Here is a 25,169-nt window from a genome sequence, read left to right on the forward strand (position 1 = left end):
ATCACCAACTCCTGGAGTTCACTTACACTCATGCCCATCTAGTCGGTGATGCCATCCAGCCATCTCATCCTCTGTAGTCCTCTTCTCCTCCTGCCCCCAATCCTTCCCAGCATCAGAGACTTTTCCAATGAGTCAACACTTCGCATGAGGTGGCCAAAGTACTGGAGTTTCAGCTTTAGCACCATTCCTTCCAAAAGACACCCAGGACTGATCTCCTTCAGAATGGACTGGTTGGATCTCCTTGCAGTCCAAGGGACTCTCAAGAGTCTTCTCCAACACCACAGTTCAAAAGCATCAGTTCTTTGGCCTTCAGCTTTCTTCACAGTCCAAGTCTCACATCCATACATGACTACTGGAAAAACCACAGCCTTGATAGACAGACCTTTGTTGGCAAAGTAATGTCTCTGCTTCTCAATATGCTCTCTAGGTTGGTCATAACTTTCCTTCCAAGGATTAAGCGTCTTTTAATTTCATGGCTGCAATCACCATCTGCAGTGATTTTCAGTTCAGTTCAGTTGCTCAGTCATGTCTGAATTTGCGACCCCAAGAATCACAGCATGCCAGGTCTCCCTGTCCATCACCAACTCCTGGAGTTCACTCAGGCTCACGTCCATCGAGTCAGTGATGCCATCCAGCCATCTTGTCCTCTGTCGTCCCATTCTCCTGCTCCCAGTCTCTCCCAGCATCAGACTCTTTTCCAATGAGTCAGCTCTTTGCATGAGGTGGGCAAAGTACTGGAGTTTCAACTTTAGCATCATTCCTTCCAAAGAAATCCCAGCGTAGATCTCCTTCAGAATGGACTGGTTGGATCTCCTTGCAGTCCAAGGGACTCTCAAGAGTCTTCTCCAACACCACAGTTCAAACGCATCAATTCTTCAGTGCTCAGCTTTCTTCACAGTCCAACTCTCACATCCATACGTGACCACTGGAAAAACCATAGCCTCGACTAGACGAACCTTTGTTGGCAAAGTAATGTCTCTGCTTTTGAATATGCTATCTAGGTTGGTCATAACTTTTCTTCCAAGGAGTAAGCGTCTTTTAATTTCATGGCTGCAGTCACCATCTGCAGTGATTTTGGAGCCCAAAAAATAAAGTCTGACACTGTATCCACTGTTTCCCAATCTATTTCCCATGAAGTGATGGGACCAGATGCCATGATCTTCGTTTTCTGAATATTCACTTTTAAGCCAACTTTTTCAGTCTCCTCTTTCACCTTCATCAAGAGGCTTTTGAGTTCCTCTTCACTTTCTGCCATAAGGGTGGTGTGATCTGCATATCTGAGGTTATTGATATTTCTCCTGGCAATCTTGATTCCAGCTTGTGCTTCTTCTAGCCCAGCATTTCTCATGATGTACTCTGCATATAAGTTAAATAAGCAGGGTGACAATATACGGCCTTGACAAACTCCTTTTCCTATTTGGAACCAGTCTGTTGTTCCATGTCCAGTTCTAACTGTTGCTTCCTGACCTGCATACCAATTTCTCAAGAGGCAGGTCAGGTGGTCTGGTATTCCCATCTCTTTCAGAATTTTCCACAGTTTATTGTGCAGTGATTTTGGAGCCCCCCCAAAATAAAGTCTGACACTGTTTCCTCTGTTTCCCCATCTATTTCCCATGAAGTGATGGGACCAGATGCCATGATCTTAGTTTTCTGAATGTTGAGCTTTAAGCCAACTTTTGGACTCTCCTCTTTCACTTTCATCAAGAGGCTTTTTAGTTCCTCTTCACTTTCTGCCATAAGGGTGGTGTCATCTGCATATCTGAGGTTATTGATATTTCTCCCAGCAATCTTGATTCCAGCTTGTGCTTCTTCCAGCCCAGGGTTTCTCATGATGTACTCTGCATATACGTTGAATAAGCAGGGTGACAATATACAGCCTGGACGTACTCCTTTTCCCATTTGGAACCAGTCTGTTGTTCCATGCCCTGTGCATTTCTTTTCTGTCTTTAAAATGTCCTTTCCTTCTCATACACCCAAGGTTCTTACTTTAACAAGACAATTATTTTGTCACCTGTTGTGTGAAACCTACTTTGATTAATCCCCCCAAGATTTCCACCAACAATGATTAATTCCTTCTTTCTCTGTCTTCTTTTATATTTCACATTTATTTCTAAATGGAACTGTAAAGTGTTTAGTGGGGTTTCTTAGGGGGTGAAAGATGATGTAATATGCTATTTTCTTGGTAAATGGTAGAATTCTACTTTTCCACTTTTGACTTCTATTGTACTTTTATTTATTGTCTGCTCATCTCATCTGGCAACTCCCTTCGTGTTGGCAGTAGAACTTTTAGTCCACCTGAATGTGTCAGTTAAGATGGAATTACACAGGAAACAGAAGACGTTCTGTGAAATTGGGGACAGGTGAAGGTTGTTTATTTGTTAATTGTGCCCATTGCACTATAAATCCTTAGAATATAGTATTCTATCTTTATGTTCTTAGTACAGTTCTTGGCACAATTAGATGCGATGCTGAGTAAATATGTGGCTGATAAGTGCCTTAGTGTTACAATGTTTGAACTAGATAATCTCTCACTCTTTTGAAAGGTCCTTCCAACTCTGTATATCTTTTTCTCTGAACTGGCTTTCTCATTTTCTCCATTAATTATTCTTTTTATTTCTGGTTTTGTTTTATTTTCCTTTGTCATTTTTGTATCTAGATTTCTTTCATTTTCTCTGGTTTTTTCCTATATTTTAAAACGAACAAATGTACAGACTTCTAATTTAAAATGACACTCAGCAGTTTTCCCTGTAGACTTTCCTGTTTCCTATTTTCCCACCGATGCATGCATGAAGGTAAAGAGGGAACGTTGCCTTAAGTAAAGATGAGCAGAGTACCTCTTGCCATTATAGTGAAGGTATAGTTTAATTAAGATAAATTATCAGGGGCCCATTCATGGCTTAAATGATTAGGTTGATGATGAAGAGAATTATGACAACCATAATCAAAGAGAGCCATCAAATATACTTTAACTATAAACACTTGGCAGCATATAATAGTTACTAAGCCTTTAGGAAACCAGGAATATGGTTTAATGCACTTACCATCTGGGTCCAATAAATCTTTTTAGGTTGTTATAAATTTTTGTCATTTTATGAAAATTTACAGCAGTAAGAATAAGGAGATAATAAAAATATCTAGATTTGTTAATGTAAACATGGCAACATTTTTGGTATCAAAGAACTATGGTATACAACCAGATAAAAGGTGAAAGAATATTGTCACATATATTTTAGCAAAATGGGATCATCTAGGTTCTTGCTGTGAAATAGTACGTGGATGGTTAGGTTAAGGTCCTACTTGTTTTATGACTAACTGGTTGGTAATATGTTTTTTCTTTATGTTCTCACAAAGACATTTTTCACTCAGAACTTCTTTAGTTTTAAGAAAATTCATCTCAGATTTCACTTCTAGGAACAATGTCGCTCTCATTATTAAAGTCTAGAGTTCTGCTCTCAGACTTGTGAGACATCTCCTTCTGTCAGTTTTCTTCCTTTGGTGGTTTGGGTAGAAATATAAAAATTCTGAATTCTCATTTGTACCCAATATAAGTAAAAAACAAAATATAATGAGTGTCTTCAGTCTTCTTTTATACCTTCTTGAAAGGTGGTATAAAACTTTAGACAATATAGTAAGAAAACTAAGGAAGGAAATATATCATCCTTCTGGACTATTCTATCCTATTTTCTCTATTCCTGTTTCAAACATCAGTGGTGATAAGTGATGCATAATGAAGATTAATGATAAAATAAACTCTAAAATGATTAATAATCTCTAAAATGACTAATAATAAACTATATGAATATATAGAAAAATTAAGCACAAAAGTTCCATAATGTAGCATGCATATAAAGGGCTCAATGGATGGATTTGGTAATAGCAAGACTGAATATGTATTTCGTGTTTTGCAAAATGAGTAAAATTTCTCTCTGATACCAGGAAAAATTTAAGCAAGAATAAAAGTTATTAAATGTTAATTCTCACAAATATTTAGACCTGATTAAAAAAATTGAAAAACTAAAATTTGATCTGATGGATTCTGATCATATACTGAGGGTTTATACATGCCGGCATAAGAGTAGTGCTGAGAAGACATTACTCATCTTTGTACTTCATCTTTCTTATTCTATTCAGAACAACTAATCAAGACAGGAAATGGAGTTTGCTGGAAAGAAGAAGGGTAAGGAGGTTAGTGGAAGCACATTTTATCATAAAAATTATGTAACTATAGAGTCTATACATTCAGTGATATAGGAGGATTGGAACCTGGAGGAAACTCAGTAGCAATGTGAGCTCCAGATGGCTCTTCTTTTGTCATCCTGTTCTCAGTGATTACAACCACAGAATCACATTTATACGGGACATGAGCATTTTGCTGGGTACCATTCATAAAAAGCTATTCTACTTCTTAAATCTAAGTGAAGCTTTTCATCAGAATAAGAGTATAGATCTAAGATCTGAGCATAGTTCTAAGGTCCACCTCTCTGTGAGCAATCACTGCATCAAGAGAGTTTTTCTCCTTCAAATAAAAGAAAGAATAAGTTGTTTGTTTTTTTAAAAAAAACTAACCAACATGGAACCTACAAACAGATACTATAGTACAAAAGATAGAAAATATAATCTTAAATATTCTTAGGAAGAGTATTTCAAACGTGATTTTTGGTATAATCCATGATTATATGGTCTATGCTAAGCAGAAGCAAAAAAAGAAAAAAAGAAAAAAAAGAAATTTGAAAAGGAATGTGCAAAATAAAGAAGAATTTCAAGGAGACTAAAATTGGAGTATAATTCAACTTATCGTAGAAGACAAAGAAGGGATCTGACATTGCAGAAAATGAATTCTTGATGTGGATGATAAACTTTAAAATAGAAATAAAAGACATAAAACTAAGAAAGGAAATGAAAATGCAAAGTGCAGAAAATGGCATCCAACCTAAAACTTTTCTTAAGAAGTTCAGAAAAATTACAAGGGAAAAAAGTTTAAATCAGTAGTATTTACTACAAAAGAAACAACTATATACCTTGCTCCTAGATCATGACTGTATAATATAGTCACTCAGTTAATACTTGCTAAATGGTTGAATTAAGGAAAGATTCAGATCAGATCAGTCGCTCAGTCATGTCCGACTCTTTGCGACCCCATGAATCGCAGCACGCCAGGCCTCCCTGTCCAACACCAACTCCCGGAGTTCACTCAGACTCACATCCATCGAGTCAGTGATGCCATCCAGCCATCTCATCCTCTGTCGTCCCCTTCTCCTCCTGCCCCCAATCCCTCCCAGCATCAGTCTTTTCCGATGAGTCAACTCTTCACATGAGGTGGCCAAAGCACTGGAGTTTCAGCTTTAGTATCATTCCTTCCAAAGAAATCCCAGGGCTGATCTCCTTCAGAATGGACTGGTTGGATCTCCTTGCAGTCCAACAGTTCAAAGGCATCAATTCTTCGGCGCTCAGCTTTCTTTATAGTCCAACTATCACATCCACACATGAATACTGGCAAAACCATAGCCTTGACTAGATGAACATTTGTTGGCAAAGTGATGTCTCTGCTTTTGAATATGCTATCTAGGTTGGTCATAGCTTTTCTTCCAAGGAGTAAGCGTCTTTTAATTTCATGGCTGCAATCACCATCTGCAGTGACTTTCAGTTCAGTTCAGTCTCTCAGTCATGTCTGACTCTTTGCGATCCCAAGAATCACAGCACTCCAGGCCACCCTGTCCATCACAAACTCCCGGAGTTCACTCAGACTCACGTCCATTGAGTCAGTGATACCATCCAGCCATCTTATCCTGTGTCGTCCCCTTCTCCTCCTGCCCCCAATCCCTCCCAGCATCAGACTCTTTTCCAATGAGTCAACTCTTCCCATGAGGTGGCCAAAGTACTGGAGTTTCAGCTTTAGTATCATTCCTTCCAAAGAAATCCCAGGGCTGATCTCCTTCAGAATAGACTGGTTGGATCTCCTTGCAGTCCAAGGGACTCTCAAGAGTCTTCTCCAACACCACACTTCAAAAGCATCAATTCTTCGGCACTCAGCCTTCTTCACATTCCAACTCTCACATCCATACATGACCACAGGAAAAACCATAGCCTTGACTAGACGAACCTTTGTTGGCAAAGTAATGTCTCTGCTTTTGAATATGCTCTCTAGGTTGGTCATAACTTTCCTTCCAAGGAGTAAGCATCTTTTAATTTCATGGCTGCAGTCACCATCTGTAGTGATTTTGGAGCCCAGAAAAATAAAGTCTGACACTGTTTCCACTGTTTCCCCATCTATTTCCCATGAAGTGATGGGACAGGATGCCGTGATCTTCGTTTTCTGAATGTTGAGCTTTAAGCCAACTTTTTCACTCTCCACTTTCACTTTCTTGAAGAGGCTTTTGAGTTCCTCTTCACTTTCTGCCATAAGGGTGGTGTCATCTGCATATCTGAGTTTATTGATATTTCTCCCGGCAATCTTGATTCCAGCTTGTGTTTCTTCCAGTCCAGCATTTCTCATGATGTACTCTGCATATAAGTTAAATAAACAGGGTGATAATATACAGCCTTGATGAACTCCTTTTCCTATTTGGAACCAGTCTATTGTTCCATGTCGAGTTCTAACTGTTGCTTCCTGACCTGCATACAGATTTCTCAAGAGGTAGATCAGGTGGTCAGGTATGCCCATCTCTTTCAGAACTTTCGACAGTTCATTGTAATCCACACAGTCAAAGGCTTTGGCATAGTCAATAAAGCAGAAATAGATGTTTTTCTGGAACTCTCTTGCTTTTTCCATGATCCAGCAGATGTTGGCAATTTAATCTCTGGTTCCTCTGCCTTTTCTAAAACCAGCTTGAACATCAGGAAGTTCATGGTTCACATATTGCTGAAGCCTGGGTTGGAGAATTTTGAGCATTACTGTACTAGTGTGTGAGATGAGTGCAATTGTGCGATAGTTTGAGCATTCTTTGGCATTGCCTTTCTTTGGGATTGGAATGAAAACTGACCTTTTCCAGTCCTGTGGCCGCTGCTGAGTTTTCCAAATGTGCTGGCATATTGAGTGCAGCACTTTCACAGCATCATCTTTCAGGATTTGGACTAGTTCAACTGGAATTCCGTCACCTCCACTAGCTTTGTTCGTAGTGATTCTTTCTAAGGCCTACTTGACTTCACATTCCAGGATGTCTGGCTCTAGGTCAGTGATCACACCATCATGATTATCTGGGTCGTGAAGATCTTTTTTTTTTTCCAGTTCTTCTGTGTATTCTTGCCATCTCTTCTTAATATCTTCTGCTTCTGTTAGGTCCATACCATTTCTGTCCTTTATCACGCTCATCTTTGCATGAAATATTCCTTTGGTATCTCTGATTTTCTTGAAGAGATCCCTAGTCTTTCCCATTCTGTTGTTTTCCTCTGTTTCTTTGCATTGATCACTGAAGAAGGCTTTCTTATCTCTTCTTGCTATTCTTTGGAACTCTGCATTCAGATGCTTATATCTTTCCTTTTCTCCTTTGCTTTTCACTTCTCTTCTTTTCACAAGATTTTTAAGGCCTCCCCAGACAGTCATTTTGCTTTTTTGCATTTCTTTTCCATGGGGATGGTCTTGATCCCTGTCTCCTGTACAATGTCACGAACCTCATTCCACAGTTCATCAGGCACTCTATCTATCAGATCTGGGCCCTTAAATCTATTTCTCACTTCCACTGTATAATCATAAGGGATTTGATTTAGGTCATACCTGAATGGCCTAGTGGTTTTCCCTACTTTCTTCAATTTCAGTCTGAATTTGGCAATAAGGATTTCATGGTCTGAGCCACAGTCAGCTCCTGGTCTTGTTTTTGCTGACTGTGTAGAGCTTCTCCATCTTTGGCTGCAAAGAATATAATCAATCTGATTTCGGTGTTGACCATCTGGTGATGTCCATGTATAGAGTGTTCTCTTGTGTTGTTGGAAGAGGGTGTTTGTTATGACCAGTGTATTTTCTTGGCAAAACTCTATTAGTCTTTGCTCTGCTTCATTCCGTGTTCCAAGGCCAAATTTGCCTGTTACTCCAGGTGTTTCTTGACTTCCTACTTTTGCATTCCAGTCCCCTATAAGGAAAAGGACATCATTTTGGGGTGATAGTTCTAAAAGTTCCTGGAGGTCTTAAAAGAACCATTCAACTTCAGCTTCTTCAGCGTTACTAATTGGGGCATAGACTTGGATTACTGTGATATTGAATGGTTTGCCTTGGAAACAAACAGAGATCATTCTGTCATTTTTGAGATTGCATCCAAGTACTGCATTTCGGACTCTTTTGTTGACAATGATGGCCACTCCATTTCTTCTGAGGGATTCCTGCCCGCAGTAGTAGATATAATGGTCATCTGAGTTAAATTCACCCATTCCAGTCCATTTCAGTTTGCTGATTCATAGAATGTCGACATTCACTCTTGCCATCTCCTGTTTGACCACTTCCAATTTGTCTTGACTCATGGACCTGACATTCCAGGTTCCTATGCAATATTGCTTTTTACAGCATCGGACCTTGCTTCTATCACCAGTCACATCCACAGCTGGGTATTCTTTTTGCTTTGGCTCCATTCCTTCATTCTTTCTGGAGTTATTTCTCCACTGATCTCCAGTAGCATATTGGGCACCTACTGACCTGGGGAGTTTCTCTTTCAGTATCCTATAATTTTGCCTTTTCATACTGTTCATGGGGTTCTCAAGGCAAGAATACTGAAGTGGTTTGCCATTCCCTTCTCCAGTGGACCACATTCTGTCAGATCTCTCCACCAATACCTGCCCATCTTGGGTTGCCCCATGGGCATGGCTTCGTTTCATTGAGTTATACAAGGCTATGGTCCTAGTGTGATTAGATTGAGTAGTTTTCTGTGAGTATGGTTTCAGTGTGTTTGCCCTCTGATGCCCTCTTGCAACACCTACCATCTTACTTGGGTTTCTCTTACCTTCGGCCTGGGGTATCTCTTCACGGCTGCTCCAGCAAAGCACAGCCATTGCTCCTTACCTTGGATGAGGGGTATCTTCTCACCACTGCCCTTCCTGACCTTCAACGTGGGATAGCTCCTCTAGGCCCTCCTGCTCCTGTGTAGCCAGGGCTCCTTGGACGTGGGGTTGGTCCTCCCGGCCGCCGCCCTTGGCCTCGGGTGTGGGGGCGTGGGGGCGTGGGGTATCTCCTCCAGGCCGCGCCCCTGACCTCAGACATGGCATAACTCCTCTCGTCACCGCCCCTGACCTCGGACGCAGGGTAACTTCTCTTGTCGCCACCCCTGACCTCCGACGCTGGGTATCTCCTCTCGGCCGACCCCCCTTACCTTGGACGCGGGTAGCTCCTCTCGGCCGGTCCTGCGCTCTTGCAGTCTGGTACTCTCGGCCGCTGCCCCTGACCTTGGACGTGGGATGGCTGATAGATAAAATGAGAAGTCCCAAGATGCCAGACTTGGCTTCACAAAGATGGGGGCAGATAGTACTGTTGGAACAGGATGACCTTGGGCTGGTCTTCAACCATAAGAAGAAATTCAACATTGGCAGGAAGGGAGGGTCACAACAGGATGAGACAGAGTTGGAGCATCCAAGGGGCAAGATTAATTGATGATAATTACCTAAATGTTGTCAAATGATAGTTTATAAGCAAATAAGACCAGCAGGTATATTTTACTTGGCTTGTGCAATGTCACTCAAAGAGAAACAGATTTAATCCAACATGTAGACAGTGTGATTTCATACCTTCTCTTGAAAAATTAGACTGTTTGGGTACACTTAGACCCCATTTCCAAATGGCAACCATTTCTTAAGTTTGAGTAGCAACTGCTCCCTTTAGGTAGGGCCTGTATTTTCTCTCAGGATACATTTTAATGTTTACATTACTTGCCTAGACACTGAAGTTATTGGAATTTATGAACCCTGCTTTACAACAAAGAAAAAGAATCAGTAATAGCATATTAAAATGGCTTATAACAATGTAAGTATATCTGAAGAGAGGTCAATGAGTCTAGACACATTCTGGCAAAACAATTACAGAGATTGAAAACAAATTTTTACAAGCATCTGTGCTAAAAATATGGTTTCCTTACCAAATAAGAGAAGTCAGAATGAATTCAGAGTTTTACTCTTTAGCAATAAATGTGGAACAATAATGGAGCAATAACGGCAACGTTTCAAGAGAAAATTTTACAATTTGTAAAATATATACTGAAATTATCTTTCTGAATGCAACATTTTATAGCAGAAACAAAGAATTAAAAACATTATCAACATGCTACTGAAATATATATATGTCTCTCTCTACACACACACACACACACACACACACACACATTTTACAGTGACATTTTAGTTAAGTAAAGCTCAAGAATAGTGAATGTTTTGTTTAATGGGATGGAGATGATCTCTGAAGCCATTTAAACATACAATTGCCCATGTATCCATGACAATTATTATGACATATAGCCAAATAGAGGCAAAATAATTTAAAACACAGGAAGTAACAACATAAGACACACATGCCAAACTCCAAATCCCATACTAACAAATGTTAAAAAAATAGACACATCCTCAAAGGTCAGTGAAAACCTGCTGAGTTATTAGTTTTATATAAAAGGAAGAGATTCAAGAGATACCAATTAGTTCATGACTTTGATAATCAGGTAAATTCACATGAAAGAAGGCTTTCAAAAATTTTAAAGCTGAATAGTAGAGTATATAAAACAATATGCAAACAAAATAACACATAACAGTGATGATTTGCCTTATCCAAATGGGAAAATTCACTATAACCATCTATAATCACAAAGCATCTACTGCAGTTATCATGACAACAGTTAACATTTATTGAGTTCAAGATTTATTTTTGAATGGTGCAAATTGGGTACCTCCTTTGCACTAATGGGTTCACTTCTATTTGCTAGCCCTTTGAATTCTCAACTGATATACATGCTGTTACCCACACCTTTAAAATGAAAAAACAGAATTTGGACAATTTGAAACAGTCCACACATATAGTACTTGATAGCATGAAAATTCAGTCCCTAGAAACATCAGGCCACTCTTTCCACTAAATGACATTCGAAGTCCCTAGAAATGACTCAATAGGCAAACTAATTATAGGAAGCAACAAATCCAGAACTCCACCCGAAAGAGGGGGTAAACATTTTCAGGTGACATTTCAAAAAGAGCTTTGATATTGCTTTGTAAGTAAAAAATGGAATTTTGTTACATTTGTTTATACTTATTTTAAAGTCTAGTATTCTTATTTTTAAAAGCATTTCAGTGTGTCTGTATGTTTTGGGAGTGGGGACTATAATTAATTCAATGCTTAGGTCATGAAGAAAAAAAAATGTTTACCCGGATCATTGTTCCCTCAAATCACGGTCTGCACATCATTTATGTTGTAATCTCTGCTGCTGCTGCTGCTAAGTCGCTTCAGTTGTGTCCGACTCTGTGCGACCCCATAGCCGGCAGCCCACCAGGCTCCCCCGGCCCTGGGATTCTCCAGGCAAGAACACTGGAGTGGGTTGCCATTTCCTTCTCCAATGCATGAAAGTGAAAAGTGAAAGTGAAGTCGTTCAGTCGTGTCCAACTCCTAGCCACCTCATGGACTGCAGCCTACCAGGCTCCTCCATCCGTGGGATTTTCCAGGCAAGAGTACTGCAGTGGGTTGTCATTGCCTTCTCCGGTTGTAATCTCTAGAGGGAGTGAAAAAACTATGGGTCCACCTCACCCCAGCTTTGGCCTCTTGAATTGAGCTTTATAGTGATGAGACCTAAAGGCTAAGGATTTAATATGCTCTCCAGATGCCTTTAATGCACATTGGAATGTAAAGACATGTATTTAGATAAAATCTAAATGAAGCTAGGCTTCTTCTGGCTAGATAATACTTATTCTAGGTTTTCTGTTATCCTTTTTGCTAGATATCTTCTAAAGTAGCTGCCAATTGCACTTCACTCATATCTCCGTTCTCAGTGTCAGCTGAACCTCATGACTTGATTCTGTTGAACAGAATGTGACAAAGTAATGGGACTTCTCTTGTGAGATTAGGTTACAGAGAGAACATAGGGCTCCAGTGTGTTCTGTTCTCTCTCCCGTTCCCTTAGACAATCACCCTGCAGGAGGCCAGCTGCATGTTGTGAGGCTGATGTAGAGGCTCAAGAGAGTGAGTTTGGAATCAGATCCTTCAGCCCCAGGCAAGTCTTGAGATGAGGGCAGTAGCCCCGCTGACAGCCTGTCTGAGGACCTTGAACCAGAGGCACCAGCTGCATTGTGCCCTGACTCCTGACCCACAGAAACTATGAGATAATCAATACTTAGTGTAAGGTGCTAAATTCTGGGGTAACTTGCTGCTGCTAAATCACCTCAGTCATGTCCAACTCTGTGTGACCCCATAGACAGCAGCCCACCAGGCTCCACCGTCCCTGGGATTCTCCAGGCAAGAACACTGCAGTGGGTTGCCATTTCCTTCTCCAATGCATGAAAGTGAAAAGTGAAAGTGAAGTCGCTCAGTTGTGTCTGACTCTGCAACCCCACGGACTGTAGCCTACCATGCTCCTGTGTCCATGGGATTCTCCAGGCAAGAGGGGTAACTTGTTACACGATATGTAACTAATGCTCCTTTGAGGCATAAAACCCATAGGATTGTTCATTAGCATTATTATGATCCCGCCTGTCTTTATATCCCTTTCTTTAGACTGTTACTTCCCTCACTTGTCCTTCTTAGGATCCCCATGACCTAGTTTCCTTGCCATCTGGTGATCTCTGACTCAAATTTGTATATTCAATCAATTTAACTTCTGGATTAGGTCAACTTGGACAGTAAACCTGGTCTCTCAACTTTGAGATCCAGATGGACTGGCACAAGATGCTATTTACTGAAGTTCTGAACATCATAAAAATTCTACATCAAGTTTCTCCCTTTAACTGTATCCCAAGGGACCTTTGAAAGATGCCAAGTTGCTCAGGCCAACTAATTTTGTAAACTTAGATGTTGTTTGAGAGTTATTCACCTAGAGCTGATAGTTAAATTCAAAATAAAAGATGAACCTTCTAAATGTGGAATGTAGAGGCTAAAAAAGTTTGATGGTGTATATGTGTGTGTGTGGCAGACAGGTATAATAGTTTTTGGACATCTAGTCTTTGACACCCAACCATTCTATAACATTTGCTATCACACCTAATTTGTAACAAAAATGCATGTGAACTTCATTTTGCAAAGCTTTATTACCACTAACCTATTTAACTCTCCTAGGGTTTGAAAATGTTCTTTGTGTAGCCAAACTCCTAAAGTCATTGCCTCAGAGTAAATCTGTTGAGGTGGCAATAAGATGATGTAGAGGGCATGGTACGTCCTCTAAATTTCCCTGAAACCCGCTGAGCTGTGAAGACTGGGGCTGATGTACTCTGCTGTGGCTTGAACCTCCGCTGGGAGTCCATGATTCACAGCGTCGTGAAACAATGCTGACGGAGGCTCTGGCCAAGAACCTCCCTATAGTATATGGTGGCTAGACAATGACTTTGCCTGCCGATGCCAAATCAACTGATGTGCCCTGTCAAAACTACTAGTCAAGCTGTTTATTTGCCACTGGGGAGAGAAAATGACCTGAAGATTGCCTGGAGTTTGCGATTTACAACTGCCTTTACTGGCACCAACAAGACAGACTTAGAGCTGGAGCTCTTTACTTCAACCTTTTATTCCCCAAGCTAGTACTTTGTGTTAACACTGTAGAATCGAAAACATGGGCTTTGAGGTTAGAGTACACGGGCCAGGATTCTGGCCCCATCACCTATCAGTTCTGTCTCCTTACCCAGAGTGTTTGAATTTTCAGTCTCAGTTTTCTCATCTGTAAATGGTTATCAAAATAGTAATTCACACCCGAGGAGTGAAAATAAGAGAGAAATACATGGAAAAAGCTTAAAATACTAGCTGGCACGCAGCACTTAATAAATGTTAGCTATGAATATTTTAATATTATAAATATTATTAATAACTCAATTCTATAAAATTACCTATAAGCTTCAGTGAACAATCCTTTCTATAAGCAATCATTTTAAAATTCCACTTATCTCTACTTTTATAGTTAGGACATTGAGCACTTTTGGAGACTGCTGCTCTGATTAATGTTGAAGCCTTTAATTTTAAAAATTTAAAATGTTTTCTTAAAGTTAAGGCAAAATTAAATATATGATTATGAATATACTGTTAGTACTTAACTATAAACTTGGGGTGTTTTAAACTGTATATTTCTCCATGTAGTTTTTAATATAAAATGTAAAAACTTTTACATTTGTCAATTGGAAATACTTGTCTATTGAAATTTTAAAAAAAATTGGTCCCTCTTTATATTTGAAAACAGATTGTCCCAACCATAACGACTTTTATGTATTTTTCTTCAAATAAATTATTCTTACAGCTTTATTCTAATGCAAAATTTTATATTCCCCCCTCTACATTTGCATAAAAAAGAAATCATGTATTCATAATGCAGGTACATACCCCAAGTGTAGATGCTTTTCTTATGAAAAATTGGCAGATGTAGCCAGATGTTCATTTTTCTGCCAGCATGATCATCATTTAACCAGGAATCCCAACTTTGTTTCTTCTTTTTTCTTTTCTTTGTATCCTTGGAGACAACTATAACCAAACTACCTTGCTGCACGAGGTCAATGTAGTCAAGATGTCTTTTCATTATTAACGACGTCCACACCCTATATTTAGATAAGGTAATGCAGATTGGCAAGTAAGTCTGGATCCTTAGAGGCCTTGACCAGGTCAGTCCATTAGCCACAGAATCTGGCTGATTAAATACTACTTAGCATTCTTGATTTAGTGGCATTTATCCTGGCATAACGTCTTTGCTTATTTAATTCAAAAAGAATTTTTAAACTCTATTGTATTTTGATAACATCTTATCCTAGTCTAGCTTCCTTGCAAACTAATATGTACCAGAGTCATTTTTGTAGTAACTGAACCTCCTAACCTTTTCTTAAAATAGAAATCTAGATAAAACTTTACTGTCATTTCCATATATAATGACAGCATTCAGAACAGCCCTGGAACTTAGAACTGTTCCCAAACCAAAGGATGTTTGGTAATTCTTCCAATTGCCACAGTTTTGGAAAGGCATTTACTTAGAAAGGATGTCAAACAATAGGTGAGTGTTTTAGATATATTCACCTCATAAGTGTATGAGATTGCTGTGGATTCACAGTATATTATAAAATAATAGACTACAATATATTTTATACCCACTGTAGCTCTATTATCATTCTCAAGAAGATGCATTGAGTTCTCAGAAGTTGATTCATTCATTAATTCAGTCATTCTATGATTATTTGTTAAATTTGTAGAATTTATTGAATTATTTGCATCCTATGATTATTATAGTGAACAAACAAGTCCTTTTGCTTTATGGAACTTACTTTTTAATGGGAAGAGACAAACAACAAATCAACACTTTATGAGTCAGATGGTAAAAAAAATGCTATGGGAAAATAAAGAAATAGAAAAGCAAGGAGGGTAGGAAGGGATGGTATAATAAATGTAGCTAGATGAAATCACTCTACAAAGGCACTGTTAGAATATGGGAGAAAATGAGGGGGCTAGTCATATTTCAGTTCAGTTCAGTCACTCAGTCATGTCCGACTCTTTGCAACCCCATGGGCTGCAGCATGCCAGGCTTCCCTGTCCATCACCAGCTCCCAGAGTTTACTCAAACTCATGTCCATTGAGTCAGTGATGGCATTCCACCATCTCATTCTCTGTCATCCCCTTCTCCTCCTGCATTCAATCTTTCCCAGCATCAGGGTCTTTTCAAATGAGTCAGTTCTTCACATCAGGTGGCCAAAGTATTTTTCAGCTTCAGCATCAGTCCTTCCAATGAACACTCAGGACTGATCTCCTTAGGATGGACTGGTTTGACCTCCTTGCAGTCCAAGGGACTCTCAAGAGTCTTCTCCAACACCAAAAAGCATCAATTCTTCGGCCCTCAGCTTTCTTTACAGTCCAACTCTCACATCCATACGTGACTACTGGAAAAACCATAGTCTTGACTAGACAGACCTTTGTTTACAAAGTAATGTCTCTGCTTTTTAATATGCTGTCTAGGTTGGTCATAGGTTTTCTTCCAAGGAGTAACTGTATTTTAATTTCATGGCTGCAATCACCATCTGCAGTGATTTTGGAGCCCAGAAAAATAAAGTCTGACACCGTTTCCACTGTTTCCCCATCTATTTCCCATGAAGTGATGGGACCAGATGCCATGATCTTAGTTTTCTGAATGTTGAGCTTTAAGCCAACTTTTTCACTCTCCTCTTTCACTTTCATCAAGAGGCTTTTGAGTTCCTCTTCACTTTCTGCCATAAGGGTGGTGTCATCTGAATATCTGAGGTTATTGATATTTCTCCCAGCAATTTGATTCCATTTTGTGCCTCATCCAGCTCAGCATTTCTCATGATGTACTCTGCATATACGTTGAATAAGCAGGGTGACAATATACAGCCTGGACGTACTACTTTTCCTATTTGGAACCAGTCTGTTGTTCCATGTCCAGTTCTGACTGTTGCTTCTTGACCTGCATACAGATTTCTCAGGAGGCAGGTCAAGTGGTCTGGTATTCCCATCTCTTGAAGAATTTTCCACAGTTTGTTATGATCCACCGAGTCAAAAGCTTTGGCATTTTCAATAGAGAAGAAATAGATGTTTTTCTAGAACTCTCTTGCTTTTTCGATGATTCAACAGATGTTGGAAATTTGATCTCTTGTTCCTCTGCCTTTTCTAAAACCAGCTTGAACATCTGGAAGTTCATGGTTCACATACTGTTGAAGCCTGGCTTGGAGAATTTTGAGCATTATTTTACTAGTGTGTGAGATGAGTGCAATTGTGTGGTAGTTTGAGCATTCTTTGGCATTGCCTTTCTTTGGGATTGGAAGGAAAACTGACCTTTTCCAGTCCTGTGGCTACTGCTGAGTTTTCCAAATTTGCTGGCATATTGAGTGCAGCACTTTCACAGTATCATCTTTTAAGGATTTGAAACAGCTCAACTGGAGTTCCATCACCGCCACTAGCTTTGTATTTAGGATATACCAATAGACTGGAGTATGACTGGCATCATGATACAGTGGATCAAGGAACAATGTTAAGACTAATGTGACTGAAGCAAAATGAACAAGAGGAACAGTAGCAGGGGATGAAATCAAAGGGTTGGAGTGAAGGAGTTACTTTGTTGAACACTGGTGAGAATGGGGAAAACTGCTATAAAGATGGAGCAGGCAAACATTGAGAGTCTTGAGCAGAGGAGAGAGATGAGTTTTCTTATATTTTGTAAGGGATTGCTCTGGTTGTTATATGTGAATAGACTGAAGAATTTAGGGCATGGGAAGAGGCCAAAAGCCAATTACTAGTCTAAGTGGATAAGAACTGAAAGTTGGTCATTAGACTTAGCAGCATGATGGCCGAATTCTGACTTTGCCAAGAACTTCCCAGTGTGGCATTGTACATGAGCAGACACTGATATGGACCTCAGCATCCTGGATATACATTAGAGATCCACCCCTGTGGAGGGAGAATAAGAAAGCAAAATGGAGTAGAGGATGAACTTGAACCATGATGCATTTGCATTTTGATGCAGGTTCTAAAAAGGATTGGACAGTTTTATGGAGTGCTAAGAACATAATTGGGGTGTCAAGGGTGTTTTCATTGGGCTTAAATATCTGGATATTAATAACCTGGTACAATCAGTCATTGGATGCATGCCCACTGGGAGGGGCATGTGCTTGGTTGGGTAAAGCAGCTTTCTGCAACTGAAGCAAACCCTGAAGTAGCTGGTAGCTGGAGTTTTTCTGTGCAGTGATCCAGGATCAAGGGAAAATATGAACACAAGAGAGTGGGGAATTGCTCGAGTGATGTACCTTTGAAAGCGAAAGAAACTGGCATCTAGCTGGTCTTTGAACAAAGTAGTGTTAATCAGTGGTTATCAAAATGTATGCATCTAATTATAAAGTGACCTATTTCTTTTCCCCATTAAATATTTCAGTGACATTAAATTTATGCTTATTAGAGGAAAACCTAGGGAAGGAAATTTTAGGTTATTTCCTACTCATTTTTAACAAAGTCATTTTTAGGAGGTGACTCTAGAAGAGTTTCCTTTCATAGATCTCTCATCAAATTATTGAGTTCGGCAACCTATAACAATGTCATTCTGCCATTATACTTAAAATTTGAAGAGAAGTTGGAAATCATGTTGGAAAAAATGTTTGTTTTTCCATTTTGTGAAGTTTGGCCTGAAAGCTTCTGAAACCTGTTATAGTGGTATCATACTTTACTACCACTCCCCAACCCCAGGACCTGAAACACACATTTTAGTGTTACAAGTGAGGTGGTATAGAAATCTGAAGTAGAGGAATAGGGTGATGTTCTGTGACTCCTACTGGGATGACATGTATTTTTCTTATCAACTCAATTGCTTTTCAGCATAGAGCATGCTAGTCACATGAACACACTATACTGAAGAGAAATAAAATATGTAACATAAGTCACGTAAATTCAAATTTTGTGTGTGGTAACTTAGTTATACCTTATTTCATGTATTAAAGTCCAAAAAAGACCTCCTAAGGACTCCCCTGGTGATCCAGCAGTTAAGACTCTGAACTTCCACTGCAGGGGGCACCTGCAGCGGAATCCTGGTTGGGGAACTAAGATCCCACATGCCACCTGATGTGGCCAAAAAATTAAAATCCTTCCTAACTTTGTAGTGGACATGGTTTTAAAATTTACATTGGAAATGAATAAAACTGGCAAGTACTGTGCTTTATGTGCAAGCAATTAAAATACTAGGAAACACATTTGTTGGAGAGATATTCACTCCAAGTGGGCTGCAGTCAGGCAGGAGCAGCTCTAGGAGAGATAACTAAAATAGACTTGTAAACTTTTGAGAGGTCAGTGAAAAAGGACACAGAAATTCCTCCTCTGGAGGGCACTGAATAACACAGTTGGCAGTCCAATGAGAATGACAATTGATGATCTCCGACTGTTTCTTTCAACCTTAGGATTCTCTTCCAGTCTGTCCCAGAAGCGCTGATGGCTGATCTACTTTATTTCTCTACGCCTCATTTCTCTTCCTAATAAATTTGTGAATGTTCCTCTAACACATCTGGTGGAATGGTTATAAGGAAACCCACCCGTAAAGATTATTTTCACCTAAAGTTTGGATTCAACTTAATTCTATCACCTGACATTACAATAGCCCTATACTTTCGTAAGCCTCTTTTTTAAGAAGTGAGAGAGAAAGATACAGATGTGTTAAGAGCTTATCATTATTGGTTAATCAAGGTTGTAACCAGAAAGAAATCATAAAAGTTAAGGACTTTTAAAGACCAATTAGAGTTTGTGTTGGATTCCATTATATCCCCCATTTTATTTTAATCCATACCTATTTGCACTTTTCTCCAATATCACCAACCACGGGAGTTAGGGCATTCCATTGCCAGGAATGCACTTCTTGCTATAACATATGCAAGCCCTATTCACTCTTCAACTCACTCTCATTACATATTCTTCAGTTACTTCAGGTCTCATTGATCTTTTTTTATTCACAAATCCAATAGGATTTATAGTTTGCAGAAGACTTTTCTAGATTTAATTACACAAGGTCATGTATTGTTCACCAGAATTTCCATTGTCTCATTTTATTCCCAACACCTACCACAGTGTTCTGCCATTAAAAGATCCCCGGTAATTGCCCTCTTAAAACACTGATTTAGTCATGAGGTTTCTAAACGAACACTCTGTGCATCTTTCAAGGGCATAGTCCAGGTCCAGTTAGACCTGGACTTGTAATTAATTGCATTTCTAAGGAGTGACTGCAGTTTTCATTTTTCAAAGAGCTTTGGACTAGATAATTTGGATCAATTATCATGAAAGTAAAATTGGCAGACAGTATTTATTTATCTGTGGAACCAGAGAAAAGGAATTAAAAAAAAAAAAAAAAACCTCTCACAAAGACATGCAATTTTCCTCTTTAACATAATCGTACAAGAGTTCAGAAGCAAAATATAGCAAAAATAATTATCTACTTAAGAAATATTCTTTGTTGTTTCATGGTTCAAAATGGTAAGCAAAGTCATTCATTTAGAACTAAAATCTTGACAAATATTAACATAAATGATTGAATGTACACATGGATAAATCACCTCTGAAAGAGTTTGTCATAATAGTTAACTTTAAAAACATACTACTGTGAAAATTGAATACTACTGTGAAAATTGAAGCATAAATAAAGAGGCATACAATGTCAGGGTGGTTGTTCCTTGAGGGGAAATGAGACTGGGGAAGGTTTGAAAGGTAATCCAATAGAATATGTATGATTTATTTAAAAAGGAACGATCTGGAGCAAATATGGTAAAAGAGAAAAACATTCTTTAATTTAGGGTTAATTGGGCTTCCTTTGTGGCTCAGCTGGTGAAGAATCTGCCTGCAATGCAGGAGACCTGGGTTCAATCCCTGGGTTAGGAAGATCCCCTAGACAAGGGAAAAGCTACCCAGTCCAGTATTTTGGCCTGTTGAATTCCATGGAGTGTATAATCCATGGGTTTGCAAACAGTCGGACACGTCTGAGTGACTTTTACTTTCACAGGTATGAAAATTACTGTCTTATTCCCAGTGTTCATTTTCTAAGTTTTGGTTAAGTAAAAAATGTTAGTAATCTAGTGTCTTCAAGTTTCCTATTTTCAAAGATAACAGTCATATTTCATTGTTAATTGACACTTTGATGAGCCAATTAAATCTGCCTAATATATATTAAGCACCTAACATATACTTCGGAGAAGGCAATGGCACCCCACTCCAGTACTCTTCCCTGGAAAATCCCATGGACAGAGGAGCCTGGTAGGCCGCAGTCCATGGGGTTGCGAAGAGTCAGACATGACTGAGCAACTTCACTTTCACTTTTCACTTTCATGCATTGGAGAAGGAAATGGCAACCTACTCCAGTGTTCTTGCTTGGAGAATCCCGGGGACAGAGGACCCTAGTGCGCTGCTGTCTATGAGGTTGCACAGAGTCGGACACGACTGAAGCGACTTAGCAGCAGCAGCAGCAACATATACATAGAACACACTCTCAGAAAGTTAATGGGGTGGGAGAATAAATAAATGAATTATAGGAATAAAAATGACTCAATGGATATTCAGTTCGGTTCAGTCACTCAGTCGTGTCCAACTCTTTGCGACCCCATGAATCACAGCACGCCAGGCCTCCCTGTCCATCACCAACTCCCAAAGTTCACTCAAACTCATGTCCATCAAGTCGGTGAAGCCATCCAGCCATTTCATCCTCTGTCATCCCCTTCTCCTCCTGCCCCCAATCCCTCCCAGCATCAGACTCTTTTCCAATGAGTCAATTCCGCATGAGGTGGCCAAAGTATTGGAGTTTCAGCTTCAGCATCAGTCCTTCCAATGAACACCCAGGGCTGATCTCCTTTAGGATGGACTGGTTGGATCTCCTTGTAGTCCAAGGGACTCTCAAGAGTCTTCTCCAACACTACAGTTCAAAAGCATCCATTCTTCAGCGCTCAGCTTTCTTCACAGTCCAACTCTCACGTCCATACATGACCACTGGAAAACCCATAGCCTTGACTAGATGGACATTTGTTGGCAAAGTAATATCTCTGCTTTTCAATATACTATCTAGGTTGGTCATAACTTTCCTTCCAAGTAGTAAGTGTCTTTTAATTTAATGGCTGCAATCACCACCTGCAGTGATTTTGGAGCCCCCCCAAAAATAAAGTCTGACACTGTTTCCACTGTTTCCCCATCTATTTGCCATGAAGTGATGGGACCAAATGCCATGATCTTCATTTTCTGAATGTTGAGCTTTAAGCCAATGTTTTCACTCTCCTCTTTACTTTCATCAAGAGGCTCTTTAGTTCCTCTTCATTTTCTGCCATAAGAGTGGTGTCATCTGCATATTTGAGGTTATTGATATTTCTCCTGGCAATCTTGATTCCAGCTTGTGCTTCTTCCAGCCCAGCATTTCTCATGATGTACTCTGCATATAAGTTAAATAAGCAGGGTGAAAATATACAGCCTTGATGTTCTCCTTTTCCTATTTGGAACCAGTCACTTTTTCCATGTCCAGTTCTACCTGTTGCTTCCTGATCTGCTTATAGGTTTCTCAAGAGGTTGATCGGGTGGTCTGGTATTTCCATCTCTTTCAAAATTTTTCACAGATTATTGTGATCCACACAGTCAAAGGCTTTGTCATAGTCAATAAAGCAGAAATAGATGTTTTTCTGGAACTCTCTTGCTTTTTTGATGATCCACGGATGTTGGCAGTTTGATCTCTGGTTCCTCTGCCTTTTCTAAAACCAGCTTGAACATCAGGAAGTTCATGGTTCATGTATTGCTGAAGCCTGGCTTGGAGAATTTTGAGCATTACTTTACTAGCGTGTGAGATGAGTGCAATTGTGCAGTAGTTTGAGGATTCTTTGGCATTGCCTTTCTTTGGGATTGGAATGAAAACTGACCTTTTACCATCCTGTGGCCACTGCTGAGTTTTCCAAATGTGCTGGCATATTGAGTGTAGCACTTTCACAGTATCATCTTTCAGGATTTGAAATAGCTCAACTGGAATTCCATCACCTCCACTAGCTTTGTTGGTAGTGATGCTTTCTAAGGCCCACTTGACTTCACATTCCAGGATGTCTGGCTCTAGGTGAGTGATCACACCATTGTGATTATCTGGGTTGTGAAGGTCTTTTTTGTACATTTCTTCTGTGTAATCTTGCCACCTCTTCTTAATATCTTCTGCTTCAATTAGATCCATACCATTTCTGTCCTTTTTCGAGCCCATCTTTTCATGAAATGTTCCCTTGGTATCCCTAATTTTCCCAATGGATAATTTATCCCAATGAATATTAGGAATGGTAAGATCTGCAGTAATTTTAAAGGTGGAATGGAGTGTAATGGGAATCCTGGAAAGGATACAACCTCAAAAATGCAAATAGGAAACTCAGTATACGTTTGGGAAATAATGAATCATACATTTTAGTTTAAACCCTGGAAGCAGGAAGAAATCAGGCTTGCACTGTTCCTTAGAGTATTAAGCATACATTCTGCCTCCCCCCATACACTAGGAGAATTAAAAACTAGATTATATGCAAGTCACGGTAGGAAATAAAAGAAAATAAAACATTGTTTTCCTTTTTTTTTTTGCTATATATCATTGTCCTCAACCAAAAAGAGCATCATAGTCATTTTGGAATTTTTTAAAAGAGGAATAGGGCAAGGATGAATTTTTGATTAATGAAAGTTATAAGTCAATCAGAAAATATTATAGCTCTCAACTTCTAAGCAGTAAATAAATTGGCAATATAACATTTAAGGAAAGATTGTTAAACATGAAAGTGTAAATTAACAGGAACCCAATTAGTAGTAAATTTTAATGTATCATTTTCAGTTCTTGCCAGGAAAAAAGTATGCAAAAAAGTAGTAATGCTTTTTGCTACTCAACTGATAAAAATGAATATAGATATCTTATAAACATAGATTATGGTTCATTCAAACATTCAGTTGATGTAGATAAAATCAGAATAAAAACTAGTCTGCACATTATTACAGCCAGTCTAATAGAGAAGTGTATACTGGCTACTGTAGCCCAGCGCTGTATAATAAAACATTCAGCAATGATGAAATGCTCTGTATTTGCATAATTCATATCAGCTTTCTATACAGTATTATAACTACTAGATATATGTGGCTATTGCATACTTTAGATGTGAACAGCGTGACTTAAGAACACAATTTTAATGCTATTTAATTTTAATTGATTTAAATTTAAATGGTCACATGGAGGTTACTGGCGTATATATTGAGTAACCTACCTCTAGCATTTTATATGTTTATGTTTTCAAGTGATTGAATTAAAAACTTCCCAATCTAGCATTAATGTCAGGTTTTGCTAATAGGTGGATTCAGCAGTGATGTGTATTATTTCTGACTTTTTAAATAATGAATGCTTTGTGTCCTAAGGTAGATTTCAGTTTTGTAAATGTTCTTCGATGCACATAGTTCACTGCATATGCACTGTTGTGTATAATATCAGACAGTAATAGCTCAGTTGCTGAAAAGGAGTAGATGTGATTTTGAAGACTCTGCAGATGAGTACTGTTGTATTAGAAAGTCTGTACAGACACTGTGCATTTAAAAATGTCTTATTGTAAATAGTTTTGTTAGGTTGCAAAATGAGAATCAAATGGTGCTTAGCTAACAAAAAAATTAAGAACTGAGAGAGGTCTTTTTTCTAAAAATCTGATTAGCAAACAAGGTAACTTAAAGTTTCCTAGTTTTCTAAGAGGTAGTGAAAATAACTTAAAGATTTAAAAATATTTTTTATTCATGTATTAAATATATCTTGTGGATATTCATGCATTTTCATATCACTTGCTGTTGCTGCTGCTGCTGCTGCTAAGTCGCTTCAGTCGTGTCTGACTCTGTGAGACCCCATAGACGGCAGCCCATCAGGCTTCCCCATCCCTGGGATTCTCCAGTCAAGAACACTGGATTGGGTTGCCATTTCCTTCTCCAATGCATGAAAGTGAAAAGTGAAAGTGAAGTCGCTCAGTCGTGCCCAACTCTTAGTGCCCCCATGGACTGCAGCCTACCAGGCTCCTCTGTCTGTGGGATTCTGCAGGCAAGAGTACTGGAGTGGGGTGCCATTGCCTTCTCTGTCATATCACTTGACTAAACAGAAAAGCAGGCCATCATTTCCAAAGCTTTGAAATTCTGAAACCTGAAATTACTCAATACCTGCACCATTTAGTTTTGATCAGTTTCAGAAAGCAGAAAGTGATTTATTATGACAGTAATTGAATGGAACTCACTTAAGATTAGTTTCCTAAACTAAACATTTAACATATTCCTCCTTGTAACACTTCTCCAATCATGTGTTCTCTTTTCAAATAAATGCAAACATAAATCTAAGCTATCAAGGAAATAAATGACCCAAATCATGCCAGTGACCCATACACGAAGCGACTATCATAACAAATGAATTTAGATCTTTGAGGAAAAACATGTACATTCAAATGTGTTCAGGAAAACAGAATGTAGCTACAGATAATATTAGGAAAATAGTGTGGGGATATTTCTGAAACAGCAAGAGCAATTTGAAAATTTTCTTTGTATTAAAAATAACATGAATATTAAGTAG

At 39.1% G+C, this 25,169-nt stretch overlaps 1 protein-coding gene across 18 annotated transcripts in view; it reads left to right on the forward strand.

The window, feature by feature from the left end:
• LOC147369033 (uncharacterized) overlaps nucleotides 1-25,169 on the forward strand; it is a 1,040,253-nt gene that overhangs the window by 833,886 nt on the left and 181,198 nt on the right. For 2 of the 18 annotated variants that reach the window (XR_015167195.1, XM_086410775.1), the window contains one exon: nucleotides 4,132-4,185. The exons of the other annotated variants lie outside the window; for them this stretch is intronic. The gene's annotated coding sequence lies outside the window, so the exon portion shown is untranslated. Of the gene's footprint in view, nucleotides 1-4,131; nucleotides 4,186-25,169 lie in introns of those variants that run through there. 18 annotated transcript variants of the gene reach the window in all.

Source organism: Bos grunniens, chromosome 7 (assembly GCF_055505025.1).
Source record: "Bos grunniens cultivar Pamir isolate PY7600 chromosome 7, Bosgru_T2T1.0, whole genome shotgun sequence".
In the NCBI taxonomy this organism is placed as follows: domain Eukaryota; kingdom Metazoa; phylum Chordata; class Mammalia; order Artiodactyla; family Bovidae; genus Bos; species Bos grunniens.